Source organism: Suricata suricatta, chromosome 8 (assembly GCF_006229205.1).
Source record: "Suricata suricatta isolate VVHF042 chromosome 8, meerkat_22Aug2017_6uvM2_HiC, whole genome shotgun sequence".
In the NCBI taxonomy this organism is placed as follows: domain Eukaryota; kingdom Metazoa; phylum Chordata; class Mammalia; order Carnivora; family Herpestidae; genus Suricata; species Suricata suricatta.
This window is the reverse complement of record NC_043707.1, coordinates 7,302,706-7,318,341: the sequence shown is the minus strand read 5'-3', so window position 1 is coordinate 7,318,341 and position 15,636 is coordinate 7,302,706. Positions and strand designations below refer to the sequence as shown.

General features: G+C 48.7%; 2 long non-coding RNA genes across 4 annotated transcripts in view; one reads left to right on the top strand and one right to left on the bottom strand.

Moving 5' to 3' along the window:
* LOC115299304 overlaps positions 1 to 12,940 on the bottom strand; it is a 68,078-nt gene extending 55,138 nt beyond the window's left edge. Inside the window, exons 1-3 of one of the 3 annotated variants that reach the window (XR_003912102.1) lie at positions 12,558 to 12,940; positions 7,265 to 7,373; positions 6,583 to 6,701 (exon numbers count right to left, since the gene is read on the bottom strand). This is a non-coding gene — a long non-coding RNA (uncharacterized LOC115299304). The remainder of the gene's footprint in view (positions 1 to 6,582; positions 6,702 to 7,264; positions 7,374 to 12,557) is intronic. The other 2 variants (XR_003912105.1, XR_003912103.1) reach the window with 2 other exon arrangements.
* Positions 7,803 to 8,735, top strand: LOC115299305. Its single transcript, XR_003912107.1, has 2 exons — positions 7,803 to 8,173; positions 8,514 to 8,735. It is a non-coding gene; the product is annotated as an uncharacterized LOC115299305 (long non-coding RNA).
* Positions 12,941 to 15,636: the final 2,696 nt, after the last annotated feature.

Sequence of the window (15,636 nt, the reverse complement as noted above, 5' to 3'; positions counted from 1 at the left end):
CCCTTGCACAGGGATAAAGGTTCCCAATGTTCTTAACATCCGGAGCTCCAAACAGAACATAATATTATACATACTAACTCATCAGTATCAGAAAGACATTTCTAATTTGATCCAACACCCTCTGGGCACCAAAGAATCGTCTCTGTGCTGGAGATTATTAAAAGGGAACAGGGACGCCTGGGTGGCTCCGTTGCTTAAGCATCTGACTTCAGGTCAGGTCATGATCTCGTGGTTTGTGAGTTCGAGTCCCATGTCAGGCTCTGTGCTGACAGCTCAGAGCCTGGAGCCTGATTTGTATTCTGTGTCTCCCTCTCTCTCTGTCCCTCCCCTGCTCACACTCTGTATCTCTCTCTCCTTCAAAAATAAACATTAAAAAAGGGAATAAAGATTTTAATTATTAATAGTTATACTAAAATAACCCGTTATTAACATTTCCAGGCAATGTCCACCTGCACATCCTGCTCTTCTTTACCACCACTGCAGCTGTAATTATCAGCCTGCCATGGTCACCATAGTCACTGTCATCATCAGCATCGTCGTCACCATCATCACCATCATCACTATCATCACCACTGTCATCATTGTTGTCATTGTCACCATCACTGTCATCACCATCATCACTATCCTTATCATCATCGTCATTATCATAACCACCACTGTCATCATTATCATCATCATCACCATCATGTCATTGTCATGATCACTATCATTGTCATCACCATCATCACCATCATCTTTGTCATCACCACCATCATCACCATTGTCACCATCATTGTCATCATTGTCACCATCATCACCATCACCACTAACATCGCTGTCACCATCAGTGTCATTGTCACCTTCAGTGTCCTAACCATTGTCACTGTCATCATCACCACCATTGCTTTTATCACTGTCATGACCATCACCATTATCATCATTGTTGTTGTCACAGTCACCATTATCATTGTCACTATTGTCATCACTGTCACCATCACCATTATCATCACCATATCATCACTGTCACCATCATCACTGTCACCATCATCACCATCACCACTAACATCACTGTCACGATCATCGTCATCATTGTCACCACCAGTGTCATCACCATCGTCACTGTCATCACCATCACCATTATCATTACTGTTGTTGTCACAGTCACCATTATCATCACTGTCACATCACCATATCATCCTTGTCATTATCATCATTGTCACCACCATCGTTGTCATCAGCATCACCATCATAACCATCATCACCATCACCATTATCATTGTCATCATCATCACTGTCACCATCATCATTGTCGTAACTGTCATCATCGCTACCACTTTCTGAGCACTAATGACAAGCCAGACTAAGAATAAGGATGTGTTAAGTATCCTCCTGTGCCTTGTTTCAAGTTCCTAAAACATTCTGAATGGGTACTTTTATCCCCTTATTACAGGTAAAGAAACTGAGACTTAAAAAAACGAGGTAACTTGCCTAAGTTCACCTGGTAAAAAGCAGAATTCAAAACTGTAGTTTACGACATCACAGAAAACCCATACTTCACAATGCAAAGCCTTTTCCTCCAGCCCAGTCCAGGTTTCCCAAACACCCTGAAATAAACACGGGCAGGAGGATTATGTATTTTCTTTTCTTGTGACTAGAATCGGCGCAACATTTTGCTCCCCGGGATTTGGACCATAAGCCTAAAAGTCACCTGAGAGCACGGAAAAACCCCTTTGTTCCACTTGAGAAATGTTCTGCCAGTGCTGGGAATGTTCTGGCAGCTTTGCATGGATGCCTGTTTTTCTCTGTGATAAATCTTGTGTCGTGCTGGTTTCGTACCAAACTGGCCTTCCAATGAGCACTTCCGTTTGGGTTTCTTTTACGGTGCGCGGATGGCAACGAAATAAAGCTGCCACTCCCATTTTTGCTTTGAACGCTCGTCACATCATAAACAGTGACGGAGTCCTCACGAGGGACTTCGGGTGTATATAAATTGCTGTTATTTCTGTGGTTTAGCACTTGGACCTGGAGTGATTTATCTTTGCACAACTAGAGGCTGCGGCGACATTCATCATCGGAGGGGAGGCAGAGAACCAACGGCCCCGTGCTCACTGGGCAGCGCAACATGAAGCCCGTGGGATACACGGAGGCCGGGCCAAGTCTGAGTGACTCACAAATGAACGTGCCACTGGACGCATCCCTAGAAGCCACGGCTTGTAATGAATTACTCCAAAATGGAAGCCTCATGAGGACCAAGACCATGGCACTGGGAATGTTTGTGTCTTTCCCAAATTCACAGGCTCAAGTCCTAAAGCCCAAGGTGATGGTGTTAGGAAGTGAGGCCTCCGGGAGGTGATGACATCAGGAGGGAATGCGTGCCCTCCTACGAGAGACACCCCAGAGCTCCCTTACCCCTCACCCCTGCGTGAGGACGCAGCGAGAAGGATGCGGGTGCTCACCAGACGCCGGCTCTTCTGGCACCTGGGTCTTGGACTTCCAGCTGCCAAAAATGAGACGTGTTTGGTGTATAAACTCCCCAGTCTATGGTTATAGCATCTGAAACGGATTAAGACAGAAATCCTACCTGCACTGTTCGTTTTTCAACTCTTACCACCTTATTCAGTGCCTGATGCACATTAGATGACCCGTAAATATTTTTCCATTTCATTACAGAAGTTTCCAAACAGCGTAGTTGAAAGAATTTTAAAGTGAAAACCCGTATCTTCACTTCCTAGAGTCTACCATTAAAATATTATTATACTCAGGGTGCCCGGGGGGGTGGGGGGAGGTGGGCTCAGTCCATTGAGTGTTCAACTTCGGCTCAGGTCATGATCTCAAGGTTCGTGAGTTCGAGCCTCACGCAGAGCTCTGTGCTTTAGATCTCTGTCCCCTAGCTCTGTGGCCTTCCGCCACTTGTGCCCTCTCTCTGTCTCTCTCAAAATAAATAAACTTTAAAAAACTAAACTCCTGAGTTTGAAAAGATGTTATTCTATTTGCTTTATCACATGACTATCCTGTTACCTATCTATCCATTAATCCACCTTCTGTGCTGAAGAATTTCAAAGTAAATTGCAAATTTCAGTACACCTCCCCTAAATACCTTAGCATACACATCAACAGCTTCAATACTTGTCCTCGGTTTTTATTTTCCTTTGATGGAAATTTACATCCAGCACAGTGTACGAATCTGAAGAGTATGTTTGCTGGTTGCTATGGGCTCAAGGGCGTGTCTCCCCCAAATTCGTATGTTGAACCATCCTAGCCTCCAGTACCACAGACTTGACAGTGCACAGAGACACAGTCTTTCATGAGGCCATTTAGTTTAAAAGAGGTCATATGGACAAGCCCCGATTCAATATGATCAGTGTCCTCAAAAAAGGGGAAAATTAGGACACAGACACCTGCAAAGGGGAAACCTGGGGAAGTCGCCAGGAGAAGATGGTCATTGACGAGCCCAGGAGAGAGGCCTCAGAGGGACCCAGGCCTGCAGACGCCTTGGGCTCCACGGTCACCCATCACGTCCACCCAGTCCGGTGTGCTTTGCGATGGCGTCCCTAGCCAACTCATACCCCGGGTTTGACAACCACATTCATCTATCAGAAAACCAAACATTATAACCCCTCCGGACACTCTCTGGTGTCCCTTCCCAGTCCACCCCCTCCCCCAACCATGACTCTGAATCTTTCTCCTTTTGGTTGGTCTTCTCCATTCTAGAACCTCACAAAAATACAATGATGTACGTGCACTTCTTTCTGTAAGCTTCTGCGGCTCAGCATGATGTTTTTGAGACTCACTCATGTTTTTCCATGTATCAGGGCTTTACGCCTTGTATTGCTAAGTAGTACCCCAAGGTATGCATGTCCCACAGTTTATTTATACCTCCTTCTACTGAAGGATATTTAAGAGGTTTTAAATTTTGGATATTATGACTAAAACCGTTGTGAATTTTCAAGTCTCTCTGTGAACAACATGTTCCTCTTTCTTTTGGGGCAGACATCTAGGAATGGAATGGCTGGGTCATATGGTAAAGGCACGTTTAGCGGTGATTTTAAAAATTGCCAGAATTGAGTGGCTCCGTTGGTTGAATGTCTGACTCTTGATTTTGGCTCCGGTCATAAGCCCAGGGATTGAGCCCCACATCAGGCACCATGCTGAGCATGGAGTATGATTAAGATTCTCTCTCTCCCCCTCTGCCCCCACCCCGGCTCATGCGCTCTCTGTCTCAAATAAATTTTTTGAAATTGCCAGAACTGTTTCCCAAGGGCTCATACCATATTACATCCTCACCAAAAATGTGCAAGAGTTGTTGCTGCTCCACGCCCTCACCAGCCATGTGTGTTGTCTTTGCAGGTGTTTGATGAATGAATAAAGATGCGGACTGCTTCTGAGCCTTGAGGCCACTGTGCCCAGAACCGCGGCGGGGAGCCCTGCACGGGACGAGCAGGGTTCCTCTTGGCAGAGAGGAGAGAACGTGAAATAATGGGATGATGGGCCTGGGGTAGGTCTTCCGGGTCCAGATTCCAACCCTACTACTTAAAAGCCGTCTCGTCTAGAGCTTTGTTTTGCTCATGTCTGGCGAGGAAAAATGCCAGCGTCACAGGTTTGCTGAGTTAAGTGAGGAGCTGTATCTAACGGCGTTCAGTGTGGAGCCTTCCCGTGGGGACGTCCCAGAGCTGACGCTTGAGGACATCTATGACTCAGTCTCCTTTTGCCTCTGTCTCAGGGCCTCTTACTCCTTTTTCCCATCCTGCTTGCCCCTTCAATTCCTCCTGGTGCTCTCTTCCGCCTCCCTCAGGCCCCCGCGAAAAAGCAGAATCATCCATTAGAGCAGGGCACACCCAGTAGCGGAAGGCATCCCCTGAAAGGCTCAAGGGAACCAAGTCACAGAAAAAGATCGACTTTGAATCCAGCTCTACATTTTCATTAGCTGGGACACTGGGGATTCAGGAGCCTCAGTTTTCTCATCTGTGAATTATGGATAATGACACCTTGCACCATGGGTTGCTGGATGTGTCACGCCCAGCAAGTCTAAGATGGCTACAATCCAGCATAGAGCGGGTGGTCATGGGGGCTCCTGGCTTCCGCCAGGCCCCAGTCAGAGGGCAGCTTGCCTGCCTGCGGTCTCTACTCTCTCCATCTCAGCTCTGCTCCTGACTCAGGTGGGACTGAGCAAGCCCCAGACTCTTGTTCTCTCTCTTTAGACCTTGCTACTCTAAGCCTCTGACATGCCGTTGAGCATCTGGGAGCCACGACTCCGTGTGTGTGGTCACGCCCCAAGCCCTGGAGAGAGAGGGCAATGTGTGGTGATGCAGAAACGGACCAGGAGAAGGAAACAGAGAGGAAGGAGGAGCCACGTAGCACCTGTTTCCATCCTGAGCCTCAGAGCAAAGATTTCAGAGAGTGCCTTCCCCCACTCTCCTTCCCCATCATCTTAAGAGATACATTCAGGGCATTTCTTTGCTCTTCAATTAAAGATAAAGCAAAGCCTCTTCACGTTTAACAAAGGATTTCTGTGAAATGAAAATAAAAGCCTTTCATTCAGTGATCATTCCATTTTATTATTATTATTAACCACTGGTTGGCTCGTGCTAATTGAGCTCCTCTGGATAAAAGGTGAACATTTCTTAATTCAGAGCAGCCACTAAACCATCTGGCAGTTTTCAGAATGCGTTCTCTGCGCTCTAATTAAGGCGCTGTGGGGGGAGAGGGGCTCACGTGAGGTCAGGGGTGACCTCGGGAGGGGAAGTGGCCCACCACCACTCCGAGCTCCCCAATTCACCACGTTCATGCCCAATGAGTTTTCAAGCCTATGCTTTGTGAAGCTGCCCAAACCTTATACAATGATGAATGCTTGAAGCCTCCTGGACTCAGACTTTCACTGGATAATTAGGAAATGAGGTAGATGGAGCTCTTCCAAATTGTACTCTTGGGCAGCCCAGAGAGTTTAATTTAAATTGCTGGAGAATTTACATATGTGGTAGGGTGGATGCTATGGGAAGCAAATAAAACCACATCTGAATAACAACTATGAGTCAGTCTGTCTCTCTCTCTTTCTGTCTCTCCCTCTCTCTGTCTCTGTCTCTGTCTCTCTCTCGACCACAGGCCTGTAAACTCTCGGAGCCTCAGTTTCCTCACTTGCAAAGTGTAAACAGTAAGACCAACTGCTGACGTTTGCTATGAAGTTCAGACACGATGCACAGAAAGCCTGAAACACAGCACATAACAGGTGCTCTCGGCAGGAGTGCGATCTCATTGTCACCGTCACCGCCATGGCCGTCTTCCGGCTGTGAGTTTATGGCCTTTAACTGGCAGCCGCATGGAACCTAAGACACTACGTAAAAACATTCCTCTGAGAGAGGGCCAAACGCCACGTTAAGCGCAAGAAAGGTAGAGACGTGTATCCTCCGGTATTTGTGTAAGGTTCAGTCCATTGTCCTTCTGCCTCCCCAAGGACTAAACAGCATGCACGTGACTTAACACAAATTATACGTTATTTCTGTATAGGAAAGATGACGCTATTGTAACCTGTAGCACAGAGACATAAATAAGCCTTGTTAAGTCAGAATTCTGCCAAGGGGGTGGGGACAGGGCCGGGGGGCTCTTTACCTGGCTTTGCTCCCTCTGGGCTCCAGAATTATGGCTGCGATAGTCGGAGGGCTGCCCCGGGCCTGACATCCAACTTAACAACACTGGCAGGAACCCCGAAACTCAGGACTTTTTAAAAGCTGACGGAAGATTTGGAGAGAATGCCTGAGCCTTCTCACTGGCTTCTAAGGAGGTCCTGACTCCTGCCTTCTCTACACATCCTAAGTCACAGTATGGGCAATGAAATCTCCCTTTTAGCCCAAGGAATTGGTCAAGTTCAAGGTCAGATTGGGGCATGTTGCCCACAGATGGAGGATCTAGAGGGAATAAGTTCATGACACATCCTCTAACTCCATCTGGGAGTCACCGTGGTTCTGACAAAGACTGGGGTCCCAGGCCCTATGGGTGCCACACTGACAGCACAGAGGGTGGCTCAGGGTCAGCCAGGCGTTGCCAGGTGGGAACGTGCAGCGTCAGCAGATATTTATATTTTTTTAGGATGAGTTAAGAGGTCAGATTTCTGTAAAATCTTGAATATTTTAACGAGAAAATAATATAAAAAAACTAAGAGTCAAACAAAAATATTCAAGGGCCACATGCGGCCCTTGCAGCCAATTACATTTAGTCACTGGAGTGAATCAGGACCAGGTTCAGATCTCAGCTCTGCAACTTATTATCCATGGACCTTGGGGAAAGTGCTTACCTACTCTAAGGCTCAGACTCCTCATCTGTAAAGGCAGTGACGGTGCGTGCTTCCTCGGGTGACATTCGGATTAATTAGGATCATAGTGATAAAGCCCCAAACATAATGCCTGGCACAGAGAGACAAATTAACACTGGTGTCAGAAATCACTGGCACGTCAAAATGTGGGGACGGAATTCTGGAATACCAAAGATAACCTCCCTAGACCTTACACGATGACCAACTGTGGACTGTTCAGTTTTATTTCTTAGTAGTTTTACCCACATCTCCAAGTTAGCATAAACTGAACCATTCTTGTCCCCAAGAACTGCCCATAAAATAGGACTCTGGGCACCTCAGATCTAATCCAGCTCCCTCCCAATAAATGTGGCTTAAATCTGCCCTTCCATGCAGAGACAAGAGGAAGAACTGGATCAGTAGTGGGTCAGTTTAAAAAAAGCCCCCACTAAGTCCTGGGTTTCCTTGGCAACCTTCTCTGTCAATGTTCTAGTCCACCCTGGTCTCCGCCATCACTGACTTCTCTTGGGAGGCGGAGAGGCCAGAGCTAGGATGCAGGGACTGTTCCCCAGGTGTCTCCAAGGCTCCTGCAGACACGGAGGGGACCCATGATGGGAAAGAGCCTTCCGATGGGGCAGGAGAAACAAGGAATCTCTCTAGATCGGTTGCTCAAGCCCAGCAACGCTGACATCTTGGGCCAGATCATTCTTCGTCATCAGGAGCCCCCCGTACATGCAGGACATTTAGTAGCATCCCTGGGGTCCACCAGCAGCCACCAAGCCAGGGGCAGAGGTTCCTGGTCCATTCATTCAACATCCATTCACTCTGTGGGTCTTTCTATGCACCTGGCGTCACTCGGGGCCTTCCAGCCAATAAGTGGACAAGACGGACAGAAGTCCCACCCTTCAGAAGGTACATCCAGGGGGGAAACACCAAGAACTTGCTGAAACATTAAGTCGTAAATATAAGTAATGGAAATGAGACTGAATAAGGATTCATCTTAGGTGGTAAGGGTACCTAACATTTCCATTTCTGTGTGTCCCCATCTGTGAAGCGGGAGGGACGGGAGTGAGAGGGGGAGAAAGACACGGCGGTGACCACGGTTCTAGCAAACTCTCACCTTAAATGTCGCTTCCCTTAAACTCCCCAAGGAGACTCGGCTCCCTTGTGTGTAATCTCAGAGCACCATGCACGCCCCCGTAATTACACCTGTTGGTGAGACCATTTGCTGAATGACTATCTCCCCTGCTAGACCCTGAAGGTCAGGACGTGCCTGCGACCCCAAGGCTGCGGACAGAACGTGGCACAAAGCAGGTTTGCAACCCGGGCTTCTCTGAGTGAACAGAAGAGCGAATCATCTCCATCATCATTCCTGCAAAGCCATGTGCCCTCCCGAGATCTCCGACCCCTGCGGGTCCCAGCAGCCCGTCCTGAGAGATTTTGTCTATTAAAACTACTGCTCTGCTCTCTTGAACCAGCTCATTTACATTTGTCTTCCTTCCGTTGTCCCCAAACCTGAGCAGGGCAGACCCCTCCCTTGAGGAAGGCACTCAACTCCAGCACCTGGGGCCCAGGTACCTGAACCTCCTGCTCAGGGTAGCCCTGTGATTGGGCAGTGGGGGGCACCGCTGTGCGGCACCATTATTAGCGCTGTTTGAAGCGGAATGGGTGGGTTCTGGAAACGTCGGGGGAAGAACCTACAGCGAGTCTGGCTGTTTCTCGGTTTTTAAATTGCTCCCTGGGGCCTCCTGGAGGCAGCTGCCCCGAGACGGCAGGAGGGACTCTGCGAAACCCTGGAGACTGACAGCTCTGCGCTGAGCAGGGCCAGCAGGCATCTGCCAAGGGGCCCCCAAGGGCTCCTGCCAAGAGGAGGGAGGCTCCAGGGAGCTGGAAGCCGAAAGTACTGTGTTTACACGCGTGCACAGTCACTTGCACACATGCACACGTGTGCCTGGTCGACACCCTCAGCGCCGTTCAGGTGTCCCGCCGTGAAGACCAAGTTCTCCAGGCTATTTCAGAAATAAGGGCTCGGGAGCAGGCCTGTTGGGTCCCTGCCCCTTCAGGAGAAACTAGACCTGGGCTCCGCCACGTGGCTTCCTCCGAGCGCAGCTGGCAGGGAAGGACGCCTCCTCCAGGCTCCGGTGATGCTCTGCTCTGCTCCAGGGCACTGACCGTCCCCTCCCAGGGCACATCTTCCTCCCCTTGGAAGGTGACTTTGGGCTGCGGTGTCCGGCAAGGACAGGAAGACGGGCAGCCGCCCCCAGCTCTGTGCCTCAGGCCCAGGGTGTGCCTCCGAGTTCCCGGGGCCGCACGGCGGGGCCAGCTCTGTCCTTGACAGAGGCCGTCAGCTCGGCTGCCACAGGACCCTGGACCAGCCAGGCCTCCAGGGCTCTCCAGATAGTGCCAAGGGGACTGGCCAGTCACCGTCCTGTCCTCTGCACGTTTACTGGAACTCGGCGCTGCCGAAAACCATGGGCGCACATGGTGCCCCTTCCCAGCAAGACCAAGCGTACAGGAAAATCATACCCTGTGTTCTAGTGCTTCGAGGCTTCAAGCGGTTTTCTGCCATGTGATGAGCTCTGCCTCTCACTTAAATTCAAGAGAGGCCTGCGAGTTATATGTTCATCGTTGTTATTATTTTACAAGCAGGGGGGTGGAGGCTCAGAGTGGGCTATTAACTCGCCTTCCCACGGCCGAGCAAAGGACAAAGCTTTAGTGGAGCACAGATCCGTCTGGACCCTAAAACCAGAGTCGTTTGCATCAGCACTTCTGTATCCTTGGGTAAATCCCTAGCAGGGCTATTGCTGGGTCATAGGGGAGTTCTATCGATCGTTTTTTGAGGAGCCTCCACACTGTTTTCCAGAGCGGCTGCACCAGTTTACACTCCCACCAACAGTGCAGGAGGGTGCCTGTTTCTCCACACCCTCGCCAGCATCTGTAGTCTCGTGATTTGTTCATAGCGGCACTTTCAACAATAGCCAAATCATAGCAAGAGCCTAAATGTCCATCACCCGATGAATGGATCAAGAAGATGTGGTATCTATATACAATGGAGTACTACATGGCAATGAGAAAGAATGAAATATGGCCATTTGTAGGAAAGTGGATGGACCTTGAGGGTGTCATGCTAAGCGAAATAAGTCAGGCAGAGAAGGACAGATACCATATGTTTGCACTCATAGGTCTAACAGGAGAGACCTGGCAGGGGACAATAGGGAGAGGAAGGGGGATAGAGAGCAGGGGACACAGATCAAGGGAGACTACTGAATACTGAAAACAAACCATGGACTGAAGGGGGAGAGGGAGGGAGGGCGTGATGGTCATGGTGGGGGGCACTTGTGGGGAGAAGCACTGGGTGCTACATGGAAACCAATTTGACAATAAACTATTTAAAAAATAAAAAATAAATAAAACCAGAGTCCTTGACAGTATCAAAAATAACAACGTCTACACCGCACCCAGTGGCTCAGTGGGTTAAGGGTCTGATTCTTGGTTTTAGTTCACGTTATCACCTGACGGTTCATGGGGTCGAGCGCCATGTTGGTGCCATCAGGGCGGGGCCTGCTTGGGATTCTCTCGCCCTCTCTCTCTTTGCCCTTCTCCCCACTCTCAAAATAAATACATAAACTTAAAAAAAAAACCAATAGTTGACATCTAATGCCCACTTTACCATATGCCATGTGCTAAACATTTAAAACATCTTTCTTCTTTCCTGTATTTATCACAGGAGCTAAGTGCAATTATATCCATTTTAGAGATGAGGTCATGGAGGCCAGGAGCAATTAAGTATTTGGCCCAAAGAGTCACAGCTGGTGAGTGGAAAAGCGGGGATCCAGACCAGATCTTCGGAAGCTGAGCTCTTCACCACACTCTATGGAAACTTCTACTAAGATCTCACAGAGGACCTCTGACCCACTTTGACGGATCTCAAAATGTATCCCCATGCCCCCAAATCCTGTTACGGAAAAACCCACACCCTATAAAAAAAAATCAAGTCAATAACAAGAGAGGTAGGAACAGTTTGATACTTGTATCCTTAAGAGAACAACTCAAATCCTTGTCTTGTTTTTAAAACATCTGACAAGGGGCACCTGGGTGGCTCAGCTGGTTGCGCATTCGACTCTGTTTTTTTTTCTTAACTTAAATCCAAGCTAGTTAATAGTGTAATAATGATTTCAAGAAGAGAATGTAGTGATTCATCACTTACATACAACACCCAGTGCTCATCCCATCAACGATCTCCTTAACGCCCCTTGCCCGTTCCCCACCCCCACCCCCTGCCTCAGTTTTCTCTATGTATTTAAGAATGTCTTACGGTTTATCTCCTCTCTGGTTTCATACTATTTCTGCTTCCCTTCCCTTCTGTGCATCTGTTTTGTATCTTAAAGTCCACATATGAGTGAAGTCATATGATACTCGTCTTTCTTTGACTTATTTCACTTAGCATAATACCCTCTAGTTCCGTCCGCATAGTTGCAAGTGGCAAGATTTCATTCTTTTTGATGGCTGAATAATATTCCTCTGTGTGTGTGTGTGTGTGTGTGTGTGTGTGCACGCGCGTGTGCACCTGTGTGCATCTCACTTTTGATTTCAGCTCAGGTCATGATCCCAGGGTCATGAGATTAAGCACTGCTTGGGGCTCCTCAAAGAGCCTGCTTAAGATTCTCTCTCTCCCCCTGCCCCTCCCATTTCTCTAAAACACACACACACACACACACACAACCCTCTGACGGTGTATAGCAGCCTCCCTCTGAGCTGTCTAGGCCCAGAACAGTCCCAGTCACTCCCGGACTACGGTCTCCCACCCATGAGTGCTGAGGACACTTGCGTTCCCCTCCAGCATCCTCTGCCAGCACCCCAAATTTCTCAGGACTTTTTTGGAGAAGCCAAGATGGCGGAACAGCGTGGAAGTTTTTTTTCCACCTCCAGCCCATGAAACACAGCCAGATCAACACTAAACCAGCCTGCACACCTAGAAAACCGATCTGAGGATTAACACAACAATCTGCACAACCCGAACCACAGAACTCAGCAGGTAAGAATCGCAGAGACATGACCTGGGGAGAGAAGCCCCGGAAGGCAGGGAGCCATTTTTGCTTGCGGACAGAGGACGGAGCCCCTGGAGACTATGGGAAAAGCACCTCCACTCCAAAAGCAGCTGGAGAGAAAGTGGAAAAGTGCAAACAGCCCCAGGGACTGAACTAAAAAGAGAGAAAAGAGAAAGGAGAGGGTTTAGATTCCATTAAGACTCTAAAACAGGGGGATCCGCAGGGTCTGGAACTCCGCAGCTCCTTACCTGGAGGCGCTCCGTGGGAAGGGCGAGTCCCCAGGGGCAGAGTGAGGTCCGGGGTCCTTGGGCCACACGGAAGAGGCGGTGTGACTACTGGAAGGCCATCAGGCACAGACTGTGACGCCACCGGGCCCCAGGTGACCCCGGAGAACCACCTCAATCGCTGGTGCCGGAACAGGGCCATTAAGGGGGAAGCCTGGTGCCAGACGTGTGTTGTCATTTTCCATAATCCCTGAAACGCTGCTGCTACATGATTGCGGGAACTTTTTCCGGGGCGGCCTGGCTCCCAGCCGCAGTGTCTGGGCATCGGCGGCAGCACAGTCACAAGAACGTTCCTGGGTGCTGCCGGCACCCGGCCATGGCTCGGTGGGAGCCTCCTGCAGCGGGCAGAACAGGTCACAGCCGTAGTCACTTAGAAGTGAGGGTCGGGAAACACAGCTGCATCTGAGATAAAACTGGGGAGGGAGGGGTCGCCTGGCAACCTGACGGCCTGGTCACCGACAGAAAAAGCGGGGAGTGAATGGAGACAAAGGACAGGTGCGCGACTGCTGAAGGCGGAGAACAGAGTTCGGATACAAGAGTGCCGCCATTTTGACTCCTCCCGCGCATGCGCGCGCTCACCTCTGAATGCCATAACCATCCACCCAGGACGCTAAGCAGCGCCATCTAGTGGAGGTTGGAGCCGTTACACTAAGCCCCGCCCCACTGGGGCAACCTAGCTCTTCAGGATCACAAGTCTCTCCACCTGCTTGGTTTACAGACTGTAAAGTGCTTCATAGGTTGACTTCTGGGGAAAAGAATGTAATGTCCGTTCACTGGTCCATCTATTCAATTTTTCTTCTCTTTTTCGTTTCTTTTCTTGAATACAGGAAGAGAAAAAGATTATTTTTATTTTCAATATTTATTTTAAATATTTTTAATTTTTTCTACTATATTTACTGTTTTGTAAATTTTTCAAATTCTATTTTACTTCCATCATTTCAATTTATTTTATTTCATTGTATTCATTTTCTCGAATTTTCAAACGTTTTCCTCCCCCCTCCTTTTTTTTCCCTCTAATCAATCAAGCTCCTTTCAATAACCAGACAAAACCACACCTAGGATCTAGCATCATTTATTTGATTTTTGTGTGTATGTTGTTTTTAATTTTTAGTTTAAAATTTTTTACCTTATTAATTCCTTTTCTTCCCTCAAAATGACAAAATGAAAGAATTCACCACCAAAAGAAAGAGCAGGAAGAAACAAGAGCCAGGGACTTAATCAACACAGATGCAAGCAAGATGTCTGAACCAGAATTTAGAATCACGATAATAAGAATACCAGCTGGGGTTGAAAACAGATTAGAAGCCCTTTCTACAGAGATAAAGGAAGCAAAAGCTAGTCAGGATGAAATAAAAAATGCTGTAAGTGAGCTGCAGCCTCAAATGGATGGCACGGTGACAAGGATGGATGAGGCAGAGCAGCAGAGAACAAACTTATGGAGAATAAAGAAGCAGAAAAAAAGAGGGAGACTAGGCAAAAAAATCTAAGAATTAGAGAAATTAGGGACTCATTAAGAAGAAACAACATCAGAATCATAGAGGTCCCAGGAGATGAAGAGAGACAAAAAGGGGGGAGAGGGTTATATGAGCAAATCATAGGAGAAAATCTTCCTAACCACGGGAAAGACACAGACATCAAAATCCGGGAAGCACAGAGGACTCTCACTAGATTCACCAAGTTGCTCAGGATTTATATCCCATGCAAGAAAGCCAAGAATATCTCCCTTCGCCCAACCTATTATCCACTCACAGCTTCTAGAATCAGTTCCCAACTCTAAGAGGACCACACACATCTCTAGCCCTTGTCCTGGCTGGGTGGAGGTCAGCCAGAGGGGCGTGAGGAGTGCTCCAGGAGGGGAGACCCCGGCCTCTGGAACTGCAGGGGGCTGAGCACAAGGGGATGCGGGGTGAGCTGCTGGGAGCACGTTGCCTCTTCCCCTATGAAAGAGTGGGCCGGATGACTCTGCCCCCACAGCCATCACCACTGGCCACAATGGGATTTGTGGTCCCCTGTCCATTCACATTCTAGCTCTCCTAGAAAATACCCGGTGCCGGTGACCGCCAGTGCCGTTCAAAACTCTCTGAGGAGCTTAACTCAACTCCGCACTCAGAGCTCACCAGCTACATATCTATATGATATTACTCCCCAGAGGCCACTGCCGGCCAGATGGCCAGAACCCCTATCCCAGTGCTCACTCAGCTGGCCACCTGGCCAGTTCTTTTCAGCTCAGAGAGACACTATTTCTGCATCTGAGTTCAAGTACATGGCCTTCTATCTCCAGCTGTGTGACCTAGGGCAAGTCCCCTTCCCTCTCAAAACTCCAACCTCCCCACAACGAATTGGGGGTTATTAATACCCTCTTCACAGAGCTCACCCAAGTCCCGTGTGGCACAGCTGTTGCTGAAGCCCCTCCCCCCTAGAGAGCCAGTGCCCACAGGTGGTGACACAGCACTTGAACTCTGAGCATGACTCGGGGCAGCTCTTGGAAATGGATGCAGAGACTTCAAATCCGTTTTTCAGACTTTTTGATGCAGGGACTTGTTTGTATACATTTCTGAATGAAAACGGGGAAATGTGTGGGTTTTTTTCATATATGCCTTTCAAACATGCATCTAAAAAGACTGTCGCGGTAAACTGTACCGTGATGTTATAGTGCCTTATGGGCACAGCCCTCAGCCATTGTAAATCTCAATACATAAGTTCTGGGGGGTGGGGGGGAATCAAAATAATTGGCTTGATTCAGGAGACCCCAGAGGCAGTTCATGGCACGGTCAGAATGCCCTGAACGGATCCACTCATGGAGAGACTGCCAAGGAAAAATCCCATAAAACCACAGCCTGACCCTTGGCCTCTCCCTGTTCTCTATATTAGGATGTTGAAAAGATCACAGTAATCAAAAAGGACACCGAACAAGCTGGAATGACACACAGAGAGCTGACAGCCAGGCCAGGTAGACGGTGGGGTCCAGGTGAGAGCAGGGCAGGTGGTCAAGACGGAAGACATCTCGTGATGGGCCAAGGCCGAGGACCACCTTATCTCCCTA